The sequence below is a fragment of the Canis lupus genome, chromosome 26 (genome assembly GCF_011100685.1).
Source record: "Canis lupus familiaris isolate Mischka breed German Shepherd chromosome 26, alternate assembly UU_Cfam_GSD_1.0, whole genome shotgun sequence".
In the NCBI taxonomy this organism is placed as follows: Eukaryota; Metazoa; Chordata; class Mammalia; order Carnivora; family Canidae; genus Canis; species Canis lupus.
In genome coordinates this window covers 38386899-38401118 of record NC_049247.1, presented here as the reverse complement: position 1 = coordinate 38401118, position 14220 = coordinate 38386899, and positions in this window count along the sequence as shown.

Sequence of the window (14220 nt, the reverse complement as noted above, 5' to 3'; positions counted from 1 at the left end):
GTCGCATGAGTCAAATCAGTGACAATTTAGCAACTGAAATTTCCAATAAGATGCCCATCAGGTGACTTTGGATATGTTCTTTATCCTTTCCAGGGCTTCTTAACCTATGAATGGGGATAATAGCTTGTCCAATCTCATGGGGGTGCTTGGGGGAATAACAACGCATGTAACACACTGGCTTAGTTGGTAGCATAAAGTAAGTGCCCAGTAAATGTTTTGTGCTGTTATTTGGATTATACATTAAAAAGACACAAAAATAGCTGATTTTATTCTTGAAATTGCTTTCTCAAATTTTGAAGCTGAAATAGAAAATAAAATTGCTTAGATCATTATCAGTTAAAGCCAGTTGAATGGTTGGAAGACTTCCATCTGAGACTTTGTGTGTGTGTGTGTGTGTGTGTAATCCCTAAGGATGCTTAAAAAAATGCTAAACTATTCTACTGAGAGGCAGAGATATCAGATGGAATCTCGACCTCTAAATTCTCTCCTGCTAAAAAGCCATCACCAGTGAGATCCAAATAAAGGAATCTGGCAAAGAAAGACTTGATCACACCCTAGGTTTCTGCCCCCATCCCCTGACCCCATAAGGCTCAGACCCATGTACCTGTGAGGATTTGTTTGCCTGGGACAGGTAGACGTAAAGGCCCCACCTGTCCTCCAATATCTTCCAAGGAGGAAGAGGCTCAGGGGTAACAAGTGTCAGCCACACAGATCACCAAGTGTGAGAAACGACACGGGTCCAGCCCAGAGGGCCAGGTCCCCCAGGAAGAAGTTAGGCCTTTCTGTTTTTTACTGGTCACATGAAATGTCCCCCTGGTCACAACATGGCAAAGCTCTTCCTTCTCAAGACGGAGTGAGCAATGAGTTGGGGCAAAGGAGATTCTTACATTTCCTCTGAAGTACACATTTTTCACTTTGGCGGCACTGGGGGCAGCACAGACCTGTGTGAAAACCATCGAAAGCAAACTCTCCCCTACACACACCCCAAAATAGACACTGATGTAGACACAGAATCGCATGTATAATTTGGGAGAGTAATTAGATCTCCTGGAGCCCATCCACAAACCCCCATCAAGAATCCGTGCCTTACTGTCATTTTAAACAAATACTCAGCGAGCACTGAGTGTCAGGCACCGTGTTGGGCACTGTTATAGGTGTGCATCCTTAGATCTAAAAACATCCCTTCTTTGCAAATACTATTGTCTTGCTTTGCAGTCGGGAGACAAAAGCTAAGGAAGGTTCAATGGTGCGCCCAGCTCTGGGTTCTCGTAGCGGTTCTGTCAAGTACTGCCCGCGGGGACTTGCATCAGATCACCTGCTCCTACTCTCATTCTTAGTTTCTAGTCCGTAAGCTCAGGTTACAACAGTCGTGGTGGCTGACGGTCATGTGTACGACGTTGCGTGCACCGACCCAAACTGGTGTGTGAATCAAGGAGATAAAGAACTTATTAAATTCAACGGCAAAAAAACAAACCATCCAATCATGAAATGGGCAAAAGACATGAACAGACACTTCACCAGGGAAGACATAGACATGGCCAACAAGCACATGAGAGCATGCTCCGCATCACTGGCCATCAGGGAAATACAGATCCAAACCACAGTGAGATCCCACCTCACCCCAGTGAGAATGGGGAAAATTAACAAGACGGGACACAACAAATGTTGGAGAGGATGCGGAGAAGGGGAACCCTCCTGCACTGTTGGTGGGAATGGGAACTGGGGCAGCCACTCTGGAAAACTGTGTGGAGGTTCCTCAAAGAGTTAAAAATCGATCTGCCCTATGACCCAGCAATCGCACTGCTGGGGACTGACCCCAAAGATACAGATGCAGTGAGACGCCGGGACCCCTGCACCCCGATGTTTCTAGCAGCAACGTCCACAGCAGCCACACTGTGGAAGGAGCCTCGGTGTCCATTGAAAGATGATGGATAAAGACGCAGCACATCCTTTTGCACAGATTCTGGAACAGGTTAAGCACACAGTAAACCATCACATTCAAAATGGAAATAGGAACAGGTGCCTGGTGGTTGGAACGAGCCGCCCTGCCTGTGAGCCGGAGAAGCTGCGGTGGCGCTCGCAGCCCCTTGGGCCCGCAGCAGCCGTCCGCGCAGGGTGGCTCGGAGAAGGGGAGGGCCCCCCCATAATCCTGCCGACGAGCGGTGTGCCTACGCTCTGCCCGGACGGGGGCATGTGGCGACCCAGACGTGGCGTTACAGGCCATGGTGGGCTCCAGCTTCGGGAAACGGGCCCCCGTACATCCCGGTGTCCAGGCGGAAGGAGGGGTGGATCGATAACGGTCCCTGGCACTCGTGTCCCCACGTGGAAAAGCAAGCTGGAAGCCGTGTCTGCTCGGAAGGAGCATAGCCCTGTTTTCTTTCGTAAAAGGGCAACATGCAAACCCCTGATTTCACAGTGTGTCCAAGCCTTTTGGGAAACCCGTCCAACAGTGGTTTGTGCCTGTTTCATACTTGTTTTATTTTATTTGGCAGCAAAATGAAGACCATGTTTCAAATAAAAGCCGAGTTCTGTCCCTTCCACGTTTCATTAAGCATCATAAGCCGTTCCTGTCCTCTGTTTCCACAATCACGCCCGGGCGTGCCTTGCGGACTCCTTTTGTGGGACTAGTTTTGCTCGTTTTTACATTTATGGCTCCTTGTAGGCACAAAATAAACCTGACATTTGATATGGGTTGGAAAGCTTGAGGAAGATAAAAGTCCCTTATCGGCACATTGTTTACATTAATAAATTGATAAAACTGCTTTTGCTTGATGCTGTTTAGAAAAAGCTGCCGGGAAACCCACCCCTGAAATCTGTTCCTGGAGAGGACAGGAAGCAGGGGCGCTGGAGGAGACAGCGGGGCCGGGGGTCTGAGCCCGGGCTCTGCTCCTCACCAGCCGTGGGTCCTTGGACAAGTCGCATGACGTCTCTGGGCCTCGGCCTTCCCTCGTGAGTCACGCTGGGGCAACGCTGCCCTGGGCTGGGCTCACAGGTCCGTGTGAGGACCCACTGACATGATGAAAGTGCTGTGTCCCCACTGACGCGCTTGCAGGGCCTGTGAATATGCCCCGAAACATGGAAGATGATCATTAAAAGAGCAAGATTCTCCTGAGCCCAGAAAACAGTCTCGGTTCCTCCCCGGCCCCGTCATTCCCCTCGGCGGTTTCTGGTGGCCTCGGAGGCCGTCGGGTCCAGGCCCTTTGTCCCGACTCTGCCCCATTCAGCTCCCCACCGTCCTGTGGACCTGTCTGGTCCTAAGCGTCGTCCTGGTGGCTCTTCAGTCAGTCTTCAGAGGTGGATATCTCCCCTCTGAGGGTCATTTAGGAACGAAATGTGTCGCCGTACGTCGGCGCCCCACGTCCTCAGCCTTGTGCTGGGATCTTACAAGAACGAGAAGGCAGGCTGCCTTGTGATACGGGAGGCGACGACCGCACCTGGGGCGCAGCACGAACCCGCAGACGGTTCCTCTTCCCCTGCTCCTCGAATGAAGAACCGGGCAGAGGAGTCGGGCAGCTTCGCAGGGGCCCAACCACCTAGTAGGGGTGGCATCGGGCTGTGCGGGCACGAGGGGCCTAGAACTTCCTCCCTGATTGCAGGGGGATCAGGATCTGCTGGGGGTCACGCTTCACGTTGCACTGGCCTCAACACGGTGACACGTGCCAGCTGGGCTGTGGGCCGGGGGCCCAGACATAGGCGCCACGAGGACACGGGACTCGCCGTCCGATGCAGCACCGATGCAGTCCCCGCCTGAGATCTGGTCGCTGCACCCTCCTGTCCCCGGGGAGGTCCCCTCGCAGGCTGCGCTCTGGCCCGGATGGGGGCAAAGACGCTGGGGACCGGACAGACCAGGCCGTCCTGGGTGCGAGTTCGGAGGAGAACCACACAAGCTGGAATAATCGATGCGTCTTCACCGCTTCAGACACGCCGGCTTTCGTTTACTGTTTTAATCTCAACAAGTCTGTGAGGCTGAACCTAAGTCGGATTTCTGCCCCCGCCCCCGGCCTGGGTGCTCCTGCCAAGAGGAGCTCGGACGAGGCTTTAGAGGGAGCCGGGGCCAGCTCTGTGCCAGGGAGGTCGGGCAGCCCCGCCAGGTGGGCCCAGGCCACCAAGATGCCGCCGAGGCCTGACACCCAAGGGGCCACAGCCGCGGGACAGCACGGTGGGTCTGCAAGCCGAGGAGGCACGGGGCCGTATTTCCAGCACCTTCTCTCCGCAGTGAGGCCGAGCCGTCGGGCAGGCTCTCGGGCCCCGAGCAGATGGGGTTGAGATTCGGAGGGTGCTGTGCCGGGCTGGGGAGCACTCTCCTGACCCGCTCTTTTCCTCGAGGAACGGGAAGGCTTTAGGCCTCTGCAGTTTGGTCAGTCACTCAGGCCCGTGCCCTGCACGTCCTGATTACAGACCTGGGCTCACCCTGTGACAGACGCAAGAGGCCAGCGAGTCACGGTCACGCGAGGGGTAAGGGTGTGCCAAGAAGAAAGAGGAAATGGGGCGCAGCTGGTCCCCCACGGAGCAGTGGGACTCCACGCCGTGCGAGCCATCTGCGGGGGGACGGCCCCCCAGAGCCGGGCCCTCGGGTCGGGGCAGGGCGTGGTCCCAAGGAAGGTGAGGCAAAGCCGGGAGGAGAGGCAGAAGGAACCATCTGGAGGAGACGGGGACGGGCCCTGGACAGATCAGGGTGGAGGCTTCGGGGCCCTCCTGGAAGCAGGTGTGGGCCCACGGCCCAGTCGGCGGGTCGCTCCCCGCACATTCAGGACCAGACACCTGTGGCGACGCGGGACGGGGAGAGGCGCCGAGGGTGGAGGGGGACAGGCCAGCCGAGGCCGAGCGGGCCGGGGCCGGGCCAGCAGGGCCGTCAGCACAGGGCGCGCTCCTCAGGGCCCGGCCGGCCGTGCAAGCAACGCCGAGCGCGCGGGGCCCCGGGCTCCAAATCCCTGCTCGTGCCAGGAAGTGGATGCTTTTGGTGCCTAAGGGGAGCCCAGAGAGTAGAACCAAACCCCAGGAACGTGTGCTTCCCATCTGCAGCCCACATCCGCGGCAGCCCGCCCACCATCGTGGAAAGGAGGGATTAATGAGCTGCAGATCGTCCAAGGCCTGGGCTTATATTATTCATTTTTCTTGGAAATGTCTGAGGTTCTGTGATCCCTCTCTAATCCCATATGCCATACTTAGCTTATATTTTGACAGGCACAGGGCTGGCTGCTTTGGCCAACGTCCACTTGAGGATGGAGGTCCTGCCTCTGGTCCACGCCGAAGGCCAGCCTCCGTGGCTGGGGCACCCGTTCCCACCCAGTGGCTTCAGTCCACCCCCAAGGCCCGGCTCTCTGGCGCTAATCACAGAGCAGAAAAGTAAAAAAATAGGGTGTCTTTTTATTCTTTCTCTTTTCTGTTTTTTTTTCCTTTTTTTTTTTTTTTACTTGAAAGCAACAATTTTTTTTCTCTACCATCAAACCGGATTAAGTTCCTGAGTTAGAAAAGTCCTAAGAATTTTTATTTCGCTGCAAGTTATAAGAATTTTATGTGGAGCGCCTCCACAACGTGGGTTTCTCTTTGTAGCGAAGGCCCTCTATTTTATTTTCCTGGATGGCCTATAATTTATTCTATTATCCTGTACCCAGGATCCCCTGCTCCAACCAAAGGTTTCTTGGCTTTCTACATCAAATACCGCTCTCAGAGTGAGGATCACTTTCTGCAACTGGGAACGCACGACGTTTCTTCGGGTTTTGTTATCTTTCTCCTTTGTTAAAAATGTCGAAACATAAACCACAGATCTTTTTAACATTTTTACCCAACCGATGGAAAAAAAAGTGATTTCTGCAAAATGTATAAATACTTGTCCTCTCGGAAGACCTCTAATTAACTCAGTGCCACCCACGTCACTCCTGCTCCTGCCTGTCCTGTAGCGTTGCTGTAGTTGGCCGCTTCATGCTCATTTGCTAGTCACTGGTGACAGTGGGTGTGATCCCTCAATGTCACGTCTTGAGAATGTGGCCCAGCGGGGGCCCGCACAATGCTGGCCTTTTAAGTGTTCTAGAAAGCTTATTTAATAACCACCCAACTAGATGTCTGAAAATCAATCTGGTCTTCCTTGGGACTGATCTTCTTCTCTCCCCCCATCCCCTAATTAGGACCCACGCTCATCTCCGTTATGGGAGCCTCCAGGCCTACTGGACCCCAGGAGCATCCAGAGCACTCCTCTGCCCCCCTAACCCATGCCTGGCAGCAGCCTACAGGCCACACCTTCTCTGCTTGCTTCACCACCCCATTGGGTGCCCAGGAGCACAGTATTCTGGAATTGGGTTTATTTCCAGATGGAGAAATTGAGTTCTAGACAAAAAAACATGGTGGACTCTTGGGTTGGTTTGTCGGTTTGTTCTTTTGATCCTCCCTCTCAACTTTCTTTTGGAAAACCACCTTTCTCCACATTTCCAGAATTTTCATGGGAGGCTTCATCTCGCTCCCATGCTCCAGAGGAAAGCAAACAATCCAGGCCTGGCCAGTTCTCTTGCCCACTTTCAGTAATGGGTTCAGGAGGTGGGTGTGTGACTCAAACCAAGCCAAACTGTCACTCTCAGGATTTGTGCTAGACGTCTTAGGAAAGGGATACGGTCTTTCTCCTGGGTTTGAAAACTGATAGATTATAAGCATGAAGCTTCTGGGGGCCGTTCTATCACTGGAAGCGGAGAACCTTCTGGAGTACTAAGCCAAGAGACAGAGTAGAGATGGAAGGCACAGAGACACGCATGTCCGGTGGCTTCATTTAAGCCTGTAACCCTACTTGTGCCTGAAGATAATTATGAGTGAACTTTCCAATTATGCTGAATAAATTCCCTTTCTTGCTTTAGCCAGTTTGAAGGAGGCTGTAGACTTTCCTCCCGATGCCTGGGAACTTTGAGCCTCCTCTTAATGGAAGGCCTCCTGCTCTTACTGACTCGTTGATGTCCAGGAATGGATCGATTCCTGCTTCCTCTTCCAGTGGGTAAGACACAACATAGAAATACAGCTTTTATGAACACTGCTATCATTTCCAACCCATCCTGACCAATACCCTTAACCTGTTCTTTCCCAAACGTGACAAGGTAATGATGAAGTAGCAGCATTTGCAGATGGCTTACCTGGGTGAGGACTGACAGATTAACGAAGGTCCGGAGGTGAGGACAGCAACATAGGATGTGCAAAACTGTGTCCGGTCCCCAAAAGGTGACCGTGGACACATTACACACCAGACAAGTGAGGCCTGCTCCAGAGTCGGCCGATGAGAAGTGTAAGTACTTCCTCTAATCAGAACACATAGTAAGCACTCAATAACTGGGAGCCATCATGAGCGTAACTATTAGTAATAGTAATTATAATATTAATGATCACAGCGGCAGTAGGAGCTTCCTGACTTCTATTTAAATTTCATGTGTGGAAATCAGGCCTATCAAACGGCATGAAGAATACTCACCACAGAGAGACCTTGTTGTCCTCTTAGCCTGGCACATGAGGTTTAGGGGAAAGGAGCTGCAGGAAGGACATTGGGGGCAGTTTTGCTGAGACCAGTAGAGAGTACTTGACTAAGCCAAATTTCTCAAACACTCACAGGCTCTTGTGCACTAATCTCTGCTTCCTTTCAAGTCAGTCACATTTCAGATAAAGCCCCCAGATCTCTGCTAACAGCTGAATTATATGAACCTCATAAAAGCTACCACAAAATACCATGTATTTTGTTCAGCGCCTACCACTAGCATCCGAAACGACATATATTAACTCTTTCAAAAGAGGAATTTTGCAGATATACTCTAGAACACCCACTTCCAAATATGGCAGAAAATGGAAAGCAAACTGAAGGTAAAAACTGGAGAGAAAAAAAAATCACAAAAACCACCACACAGAAGATGAAGTGACGTCAACCTATGTAAACAGAACATACACGTGTATGTATGACTGTGGCCCCTTCAGGCCCTGGTGACTGAATTTTAAATGGTTTTACCGTGTCGGCTTCTCTGTAAACCCAGCCCTGGATCCTGTGGCAGGCAAAGAGGGAAGAGAAAGAAGGTCATGGTCCCCACCGGACTCAGTTGCCCATGGGCAACTGTGTCTCTTCTTTCTCTTGTGTTCAGGGCTCTCTGCCCAGATCTCCTGCCCTCCAGGATGTTCTACACTCATCAGCCTGCCCCTACACAGAGCAACTGAGTCAGGGATGGATGGGTCTCGGTCGAGAAGAGTCAGGTTCAGGATTCCACTGAACAGCGAGGGCAGAACCCCCCCCCTTTCTCCATAGCGCCTGAGAAAAGGTTGTGCTCTCTATTGCTGCAAAGTCCTACTACTCCCGCTCTGGAAACGTGAGCTTGACGCCAACCCTCGTGGAAAGCAGAGCTGAGAAATGGTGAGAAACTGAATCCCAAAAATCCCCCTCTGAACCCTGAATCCCGTCTAACTGTGCCCCCTGCACGTTCCAGTTTATGTAAGCCACTGCCTTCCTTTTCTGTGTAAGCCGGCGTAGGCTAGGGGTTTGTTACTTGCAAGTTAACGTGGCCTAATGATATAGAGAGTCAGCATCAAAAACAAACAAATGAAATCAAACATCTAAGTTTAGATTAAGCATAAGCAAACCAGGAAAATTTCTTGGATCACAGCTGAGGTTAAGACCCAGGACAACAGCTGGTTGAACCGAGAAACTTCTGATCCATAGACTCATAATTTGCCTTGAGATCAAATAATTACATAAGACATTGGATTTAGGCTGTGTGGTCGTGTCTGCCCCGTTGTGGAGTTTCAAGAGAGAAACTCGGGGAAGTATCAGAATCTAAGATGGTGGCTCCGGCCAGAAAATGGACCAGGGCTGGGAAGTCCCTCCAGGAAATTAGCTGAGGAGTCAGACGTTTTCCAACATCTGCCTTGGTCAGGAAAAGCAATAAGGAGCTTGCTAAATGCCGAGGAGGGATGCTTGCAACAACTGCATTATTTAGGGCTTCTGTGACTTCAAATGAGAGGCTTTCCCAAACTTGGGAAGGTGCCTCTAGGGCCAGAAATAAAGGGGTGTGACCCTTGTAGCGCACAAGCAAAAAGAACTCAGACAAATGAGGAATTGTAGTTTTTATGAAATGGGGACTGTACAAAGCAGATGCATTAGGAATTTGGAACCAGCTTAAGACAGTACATTGTTTGTTCAATTCCTGGTAGAGCTCCTGCCCCCCAAATTATTTTTAATCGTATATGGCAACCTCTTTGCCAAAAACAGAGCTTTGATGCAATGCTACAGTGAAAAATCACTTAAAGCAAGTGCAGTTCAGAAGAATCTTGGAACCCAGAAGCTTCCCTCCCAAACCACAGTTAATTCAGTGCCCATCCTTGGGAGGGTGGAGGGCAGGGTGACTGCAGCCTCAGAGCTGGGGCAGCGCAGGGGGCGAAAGCCAAGATTTTTCTTTACATTAAGAACTTTGCATTAGGACCCCACATTCTTCTAATTCATGCATTCGTGGAGTGTCTGGTACTCTTTAATTCTCTTTCAACTGGGTAAACATCAGGAACTATTTAAAAATCAGGGCAGGATTAACTCAGCCCAGCACCCATTCAAATACCAAAGTTTGAGTCCCTTGGGCAAGACACTTGCCAACTGCAGGAAAGCTAGGGCTCCACCTGGAGAGCCAAAGGGATCTTTCCACACCTCAGCTCCTTCCTGTGCTGTGACTCATCTGGGTACCACGTGCTCAGCCGGGCTTATAGCAGAAAAACATCCCCAGTACTCACGATCCTCATTTAATATGGCAAATGGGACAGGGGTCCTGGCCCTGGGCTGAGAAACACAATGTCTAAAATGAAAGGGACAGTTCAAGAAGAGGCAGAGAATTGGCCCTAGAACGGTGCCTGAGACACAGCAGGCACCTAGTAAGGATATGTCGAGTGAACGAAGAGCGGCATAGCAAACGAATGAATGGATGAATGAATGAATGAATGAATGAATCGCTAGATTGACCCATTGATTGTGCCCTTTAAAATGAGACCTGCATGAGAACAACTTGCAGGATGCTTGGAAGTGGAGCAAGATCTCTGGTGGTTAGTGGACAGATCGTTCTGGCCCATCCACGTCGCAGGAGCTAAAGTGGGGCTTTCTAAGGAGGAGGGAATAGAAAGAGGTACTGACTTGGTTTCTGCTCATGATGTTCGTCACCCGCTTGAGAAAAGAAATCCGTGATGAAAACAAGAAGCGACTTTGTAAATGAGCTCTTGTGAAATAAGGGGCACAGAGGGAAAGAGCTTATGAGCATTTATATGGGTTCCGGGGGTTGGTGGTCAGAGAAGGCCTCACGTAGAGAGGAGCCTTATGTAGTGTGGGCAGGATTTGCGTCTGAGCAGGGGAAAGTATGTATGAACACCAAGACGTGGCATATTTGGAACCAGCCTGACGCGTAAATCTCTAGTCTGTTCACATTTCTTGCACTCTCGGCCGTGTTCCTATGTCACCTCTTGTCTGAATTACAACTTCCCGTTGTTTATCTTGCTGTCTTCTGATCTACTGTCTCAAGGAAGCAAGAGTGATCTTTTTAAGAAGTAAATCTTAACAGTTTCCCTCCCCTGCTCAAGACCTACGATGGTTCCTCACTGACCTTAGAAGGTCTAGCTCATCAAGCTTTCAAGCCCCACAGCACCAGGTCCCTGCTCTCTGGCTCTGGTGCTCACCCTTGCAGCTCCTGGCCGACCCCTCTCTTCCCTCTGGCTCCACCGTACTGACTTCAGTTCCTGAGCGTGCTATGCTGTCTCCCTCAGGCGTCATACATGCTATTCCACTCACCAAGGAAGCCCTCCCCTATCTTTCACCTGGGTGACTCCGATTCACAATCGGGTTTCAGGGGAGACATCACTTCCTCTGCCAAGTATCTCTTGGCCTCAGAGTCTGGGTCACATGTCCCACCTACATCCTCTCACAGCACCCATGCCTCTCATGGAATCAATGAATGTCATACAAATTGGGAAGGGATTGAGGAATAGGTGGGCCTTGAATGATAGGCCCAGGATTCTGAAATTTACCTTGAAAACACCTCCCTATTAAACAATTTTGAACGCAAAGCGTGACAAGACAAGAGATGATAGAATTGATATTCAAAAGAAAAGATAGATATAGCTGACTCTATAGAAAAGGAAAATTGGAAAATGAAAGAAGTCAGAGATTTTATTTCACAAAAAAAAGAGGGGGGTGGTTAGAAGAAGGAAGCATGAAATCAAGTGTCTAAATCTAGAAATGCTTCTTATAGAATTTACTAGCATTTGGGGGACTTTTAAGACTGAATTCCACCTGAGGCTGGTCCTCAGGACCAGACACAGGCCTTCTTCCCTTAATGCCATGTTACCACGTTACAAACCCTGGTGCATGCCTCACCCGGACCCACCACATGTAGAGACAGAGCAATGCAAAGTCTCAAGGGCAGTGTGCAAGTAGCCCAGTCCACCTCAGATGCCCCCGTCTCTCTGACGGGGGATGGGGAATGAATGATAAAGAGTCACAGTTGAGTAGGGGCGCCGGGCCCTCTCAAGCACAAGTCCACTCGAGGGGAGTGCCAGCAGGCACACAAGGTGGTCCTCCGCCGACCTAAACCGCAAGGCCGAGCTGGTCCTTCTCCACAAGATTTTAAGAAAAGAAAGGAAAATGGCATCATTGTTCTATTATGATGCATGTGGTGAGTGCGTGTAGGCAGTGGACGGACAGAAAGCCCAGCCAGTCTGCAAATACGGGAAAGGTCACAACAGCCGACCGGCTGCCATGCGTGGTCTTAGGACTCACTGGGCTGGGTGGCTCCTGAGCCTCGCTCTGGTTCAGAGTCAAATATTGTTTGGATTATAATATTAAACTAGGACTAACAGGACCCACACAGTTAAGATTATTAGAAGAGTGGAAAATTGCACAACCGAACATTTTTCTTAGTCTTCAGAGCCCGAGGGTCGTAATTTGTAGGGATCGCTGGGCGGCGGGGATACTGATTATTTACGAAGCACTGACAGCTCCCTCGGTTCCGCAGGAGACGGCAAAGGAGCCCGGGCTCCCCTACGGCCGCGGCGATGCCAGGCAGGCAGGCCGGGCACCCGACGCAGCGTGGGCGCGCAGGGGCTGTGAAGTGGGAGCGGAGGACTTTCTAAACAAGCCAACAGACACCAGAGCTCGCCGTTCAAGGGGACTTTCCTGCAGATCCGTCACCTTGGGACCTGGCGCGATTAGTTCAGAGGTAGGCCGGCTGCCCAAACAGGAAGTCATCCTCGGACCCGGAGACACAGTGTGGTGTAGGGACAGGGGCAGAGGCACAGACCAGTTTCCTAAGCTGCGAACTCCTCAGACTCCTTCTCCTGTGAAACGGAGATAAGACGCCGAACCACAGGTGCTTGAGGACCGACGGGATGATGCTCAAGATGCTAAGTAGCCTCGGAACGCTCACCGCCAGGGACAACCATTACCTGGTGTGTCATTTAAGTTTGGTGTCAGGTCTATAGGATGAATATTGTGTTTGGGAAGTGATAATGTGTGCGTGTTTTTCGGGGGGGGGGGTGTGAAAGGGCAGAGGGAGGGGGAGAGAGACAATATTAAGCAGGTTTCACACCCCGCGCAGAGCCCAATACGACACTTGATCCCACGATCCTGAGATCGTAGCCGGAGCCAAAATCAAGAGTCAGGAGTTTAATCAACTGAGCCGGCCACATGCCCAGTCATGGTGTTTGTTGACCAGAAGCAGAACTACTGAGCTTGATTGCTCCTTCAGGCAGGCAGCTCAGCTCCTATATTAGCTTCCTAGGCCTGCCATACCTCGTGCCACAGACCCAGTGGTTTAAACAACAGATATGTTTTCTCTCATAGTTGTGAAGGCTAGAAGTCCAAAATCACGGTGCTGGCTGGGCCCTGTCTCTCCCTAAGAGCTCTAGGGGAGGATCCTTCCTTGCCCTGTCCTAGCTCTGCTGGTCCCTAGTGACCCCGGCCATTCCTTGGCGTGTAAGCACAGCACTGTGATCTCTGCCTTCATCATTGCATAGCATCCTCCCTTCTCTGTCTCTGTGTCTCTTCCCTTCTCTCCTCTTTACAAATTTGCCAGTTATAGAGGGTGTGGGGCTCACCTTACACTGGTATGACCTCATCTCAATATGTCCGCAAAGACTCTTTCCACAGAAGAGGCCACATTCTCAGGTTCCAGGTGGGTGTGGATTTTGGAAGTTCACCACTCAACCTAGAACAGTGCCCAAAATCAAAATACGAAACACAAAGAGCTTTACATTATTGAAGACATTCAAAGTAATCGAATGCGGGTTTTATTAAATAAAGGTAGCAGAAAGGGGGCACCTGAGTGGCTCAGTCGGTAGAGAGTCTGACTCTTGGTTTCGGTTCAGGTCACAATCTCAAGGTCATGGGATTGAGCTCAGCAGGAAGTCTGCTCGAGATTCTCTCTCCTTCTCCCCCTCCCCCTCTCCCTCTTCCTCATGCTCTCCCTTCTCTCTCTCTCTCTCAAATAAATAAACAAATCTTTTTTAAAAATAGCAAAAAGAAGAGTTCCAGATACGCCACAGACAGTGGCAGCTGGCAGCTTTGTTGGAAAATGTGGCTTGGCCACAACTGTGATTAATTTGAAGTCATCATCTCTGACTTTCTGTGTGTGTGCTTATGATCCTAAAACTTTACTTAAACCACACCCTTTTGTCCCTCCATAAATGTAGAATGGACGGTGTGCTCGTGCACGCTCGTGCTGACCAAGTGTCGCTCATCCCAAGGCACTAGCACAGCTACTCCCTCAAAAAGTAGTCATCATCCCAATAATAATGAAAGTGGCATTCTTCCTCTAAATTTGATGTGGCCAAAAATAGATTCAAGCTGAGTTACTCCCTTCCCACCCCCAGTCTCCAAGCTCTGTGTAGACGTACAGTTTGCATTTGTAGAAATAGCGCAAATGTCTATAGACAGGCAGCACTCCGCTTCTCTTGAGGCAGACAGAAAGTCGATGATGTTCTCCAGCCTCAGGGGAACTCCTCCGTTGAAGACGGCAGATTCTGCGGGGAGGCCAACTCTGGAAGACTGAGATCACTACGTAGCCTTGACTTTCAAAATGGTAGGGAATTTCCCTGTAGCCAAAACAGCCAAATCAGCTCATTAGGAAAGAAAACCCAGGGCTTGGGGACCTGAAGGCAGAGGTATGTGAAGATGGCAGGGGCTCCCAGACTCTTCTGAAAGAGGAAGCCAACAGCAAGTTAGCACCAGTGTAAGTGGGGAGC